The following is a 4766-nucleotide window of genomic DNA, read 5'->3' as shown; positions in this document are numbered from 1 at the left end:
GAAGGTGTGACAGTCCGACCATGGTTTGTAAAAAGCGGGTAAGAAAAGGTGCGAATGTCCGACAATGTATGATCAAAAGAGAGAGCGGAGGTTTTCGGATACACGAAAGTTTGAATATCCTACCATAGTTTGTAAATAGCGGGTAAGAAAAGGTTCGAATGCCCGACTATACACCATAAAAAGTGGGAGCGGAGGTGTTCCGCTGTAAGATGGTGTGAATGTCCGACCATAGTTGGTAAAAAGCGGGTAAGAAAAGGTTAAAATACCCGACTGTACAAAATCAATAGCGGGAGCGGAGTTGTTCGGCTACAAGAAGGTGTGAAAGTCCGACCATGGTTTGTAAAAAGCAGTTAAGAAAAGGTTCGAATATCCAACCAAACGTAATCAAAAGCGGGAGCAGAGCTGTTCGACTGCAAGTAGGTGTGAATGTCCAGCCATAATTACTCACAAACGGGGGAAGAAAAGGTAGTATTGCCAGACCATACATGATCAAAACAGGGAGCGGAGGTTCAGCTGCAAGGTGTGAATGTCTGACTATAGTTTGTAAAAAGCTGGTAAGACAAGGAGCGATGTCCCGACATTGTATGATCAAAAGCGGGAGCGGAGGTGTCCAGCTGTGAGTAGGTGTGAATGTCCGACCATAATTGCTGAAAAATGTGTTAGAAAAGGTAAGAATACTGAACCATACATCATCAAAAGCGGTAGAGGTGGTGTTCGGCTGCAAGAAGGTGTGAAAGTCCGACAATGGTTTGTAAAAAGCGGGTAATAAAAGGTTCGAATGCCCGAATATACATCATCAAAAGCGGAAGCGGAGGTGTTCGGATGCAAGAAGGTGTGAACGTCCGACCAAAGTTTGTAAAAAGCAGTGAAAAGCGAGAAAAAGCTTTTCGTGAGTTCTGCATGATTTGGGATTTTGCTTATAAAATGCATTACTTCACTCAAACTATGTTAAAACTGATTTGTTCTTCATATTTACCATGTCTACAAAGATTTAAACAAAAAAACAACGTTGTACTTTGCAGTAAAAGAAAGAGCAAATCTAAAGTTTCAGGAATCCGAGTATAAGCCTGCTTTCATGAGTTCTGCACGATTTCGGATTTTGCTATAAAATGAATTGCTTTGCTCAAACCAAGTTAAAACTGCTTTGTCCTTCCATATTCATCAATGTCTAGATCGACTTCAACAAAGAAAAACATTGGACTTTGAAGAAGTTGAAATCCATCTACACATTGATAAATATGAAGGACAAAGCAGTTCCTACTTGCCCATAAGAAAATAAGCTTATTCTCGGATTCCTGATCAGTTCAGGAAACTTCAGTTTTGCTCTTTCTTCTACTGCAAAATACAATGTTTTTCTTTGTTGAAGTCGATCTAGACATTGATAAATATGAATGAAAAAGCAGTTTTAACTTGGTTTGAGTGAATGAATTCATTTTATACATAAAATCCGAAATCGTGCAGAACTCATGAAAATAAGCTTATTCTCGGATTCCTAAAACTTTTGATTGGCTCTTTCTTTTACTGCAAAGTACAACGTTGTTTTTTTGTTTAAATCTATCGAGACATTGATAAATATGAAGGTAAAAGCCGTTTTAACATAGTTTGAGTGAAGGAATTGATTTTATAGATAAAATCCCAAATCATGCAGAACTCCTCAAAAGGGGCGTATGGCTTAATCACAAGTGTGGCTCTTTCTCATTCAGGGTAGTATGAGGAAGTTTATGCTTGAAATATATGTAGAAATGGGTACATATGAAGGACAAAGCAGTGTTAACTTAGTTTGAGTGAAGGAATTCATTTTATACATAAAATCCCAAATCATGCAGAACGTATGAAAAGAAGCTTATTCTCGGATTCCTGATCCTTCAGTTTTGCTCTTTCTTCTACTGCAAAATACAATGTTGTTCTTTGTTGAAGTCGATCTAGACATTGATAAATATGAAGGAAAAAGCAGTTTTAACTTGGTTTGAGTGAATGAATTCATTTTATACATAAAATCCGAAATCGTGCAGAACTCATGAAAATAAGCTTATTCTCGGATTCCTAAAACATTTGATTTGCTCTTTCTTTTATTGCAAAGTACAACGTTGTTTTTTTGTTTAAATCTATCGAGACATTGATAAATATGAAGGTAAAAGCCGTTTTAACATAGTTTGAGTGAAGGAATTAATTTTATAGATAAAATCCCAAACCATGCAGAACTCCTCAAAAGGGTCGTATGGCTTAATCACAAGTTTGGCTCTTTCTCATTCAGGGTAGTATGAGAAAGTTTATGCTTGAAATATATGTAGAAATGGGTACATATGAAGGACAAAGCAGTGTTAACTTAGTTTGCGTGAAGGAATTCATTTTATACATAAAATCCGAAATCGTGCAGAACTCATGAAAATAAGCTTATTCTCGGATTCCTAAAACTTTTGATTTGCACTTTCTTTTACTGCAAAGTACAACGTTGTTTTTTGTTGAAATCTATCTAGACATTGATAAATACGAGCCGAAACTCTGCTGCCGCTTTTGATAATTTATGGTTGGGCATTCTTACCTTTTCTTACCCGCTTTTTACAAATTATGATCTTACATTCACACCTACTTGCAGTCGAACACCTTCTCATCCACTTATGATCATGTGCGGTTGGGCTTTCGTACCTTTTCTTACCCATTTTTCAGTAATTATGGGTGGACATTCAGACCTTCTTGCAGCCGAAAACCTCCGCTCCTCTTTTGATCATACATTGTCGGGCATTCACACCTTGTCTTACCCGCTTTTTACAAACTTTAGTCGGACATTCAAACCTTCTTGCAGCTGAACCACCTCCGCTCCCTGTTTTGATCATATATGGTCTGGCAATAGTACCTTTTCTTACCCGTTTGTGAGTAATTATGGCTGGACATTCACACCTACTTGCAGCCGAACACAACCTCTCCCGCTTTTGATGATATATGGTCCGGCATTCTTACCTTTTCTAACACATTTTTCAGCATTTATGGTCGGACATTCACACCTACTCACAGACGAACACCTCCGCTCCCACATTTGATAGTGTATAGTCGGGCATTCTCACCCTTTCTCAACAGCTTTTTGCAAATTACACCTACTTGCAGTCGAACAGCTCTGTTTGGTTGGATACATTGGTTGGATCATACATTGTCGGGCATTCGCCCCTTGTCTTACACGGTTTTTACAAACTTTAGTCAGACATTCACACCTTGCAGCTGAACCACCTCCATTCCCTGTTTTGATCATGTGTGGTCTGGAAATACTACCTTTTCTTCCCCCGTTTGTGAGTAATTATGTCTGGACATTCACACCTACTTGCAGCCGAAAAACCACCTCTCCCGCTTTTGATGATGTATTGTCCGGCATTCTAGTCTTTTCTATCACATTTTTCAGCAATTATGATCTGACATTCACACCTACTTGCAGTCGAACAGCTCTGCTCCCACTTTTGATTATGTTCGGTTGGATATTCAAACCTTTTCTTAACTGCTTTTTACAAACTTTGGTCGGACGTTCACACCTTCTTGCAGCCGAACACCTCCGCTTCCGCTTTTGATGGTATATATTCGGGTATTCGAACCTTCTCTTACCCGCTTTTTACAAACCATGGTTGGACTTTCATACCTTCTTGTAGCTGAACAACTCCACTCCTGCTTTTGATGATTTATGGTTGGACATTCGCATCTTTTCCTACCCATTTTTCAGTAATTATGGGTGGATATTCACACCTTCTTGCAGCTGAACACCTCCTCTCCCGCTAATGATCATGTAAGGTTTGATATTCGAAAATTTTCTTTCATGTTTTAAAGCAATTATTAATGGACATTCACACCTACTTGCAGCCGAACACCACCTCTCCCGCTTTTGATGATGTATGGACCGGCATTCTTACCTTTTCTAACACATTTTTCAGCAATTATGGTTGGAGAATCACACCTACTCACAGCCGAACAACTCCGCTACCGCATTTGATGGTGTATAGTCGGGATTTCTCACCCTTTCTCATCAGCTTTTTGCAAATTATTCTCTGACATTCACACCTACTTGCAGTCGAACAGCTCTGCTCCCGCTTTTGATTATGTTTGGTTAGATATTCGAACCTTTTCTTAACTGCTTTTTCACAAACTTTGGTCGGACGTTCACACCTTCTTGCAGCCGAACACCTACGCTTCCGGTTTTGATAGTGTATATTCGGGCATACGAACCTTTTCTTACCCGCTTTTTACAAACCATGGTCGGACTTTCACACCTTCTCTTAGCTGAACAACTCCGCTCCCTCTTTTGATGGTGTACAGTCGGGTATTTTAACCTTTTCTTACCCGCTTTTTACCAACTATGATCGGACATTCACACCGTCTTACAGCGGAACACCTCCGCTACCTCTTTTGATGGTGTATGTTCGGGCATTCGAACCTTTTCTTACCCGCTTTTTAAAACCAGGGTCGGACTTTCACACCTTTTAGTAGCCGAACAACTCCGCTCCCGCTATTGATTGTGTACAGTCGGGTATTTTAACCTTTTCTTACCCGCTTTTTACAAACTATGGTCGGACATTCAAACCTTCTTGTAGCCGTACACATCCACTCGTGCATTTGATGATGTATGGTTGGGAATTCGCACCTTTTCTTACCCATTTTTCAGTAATTATGGGTGGACATTCACACCTTCTTGCAGCTGAACACCTCCTCTCCCGCTTATTATCATATGCGGTTTGATATTCGAAAATTCTCTTTCATGTTTTCTAGCAATTATTGATGGACATTCAGAC

Source organism: Leuresthes tenuis, unplaced genomic scaffold, assembly GCF_036924035.1.
Source record: "Leuresthes tenuis unplaced genomic scaffold, fLeuTen1.0.hap1 SCAF_20, whole genome shotgun sequence".
NCBI lineage: Eukaryota > Metazoa > Chordata > Actinopteri > Atheriniformes > Atherinopsidae > Leuresthes > Leuresthes tenuis.
The sequence above is the reverse complement of the archived record's forward strand: the minus strand, read 5'-3'. Positions refer to the sequence as shown.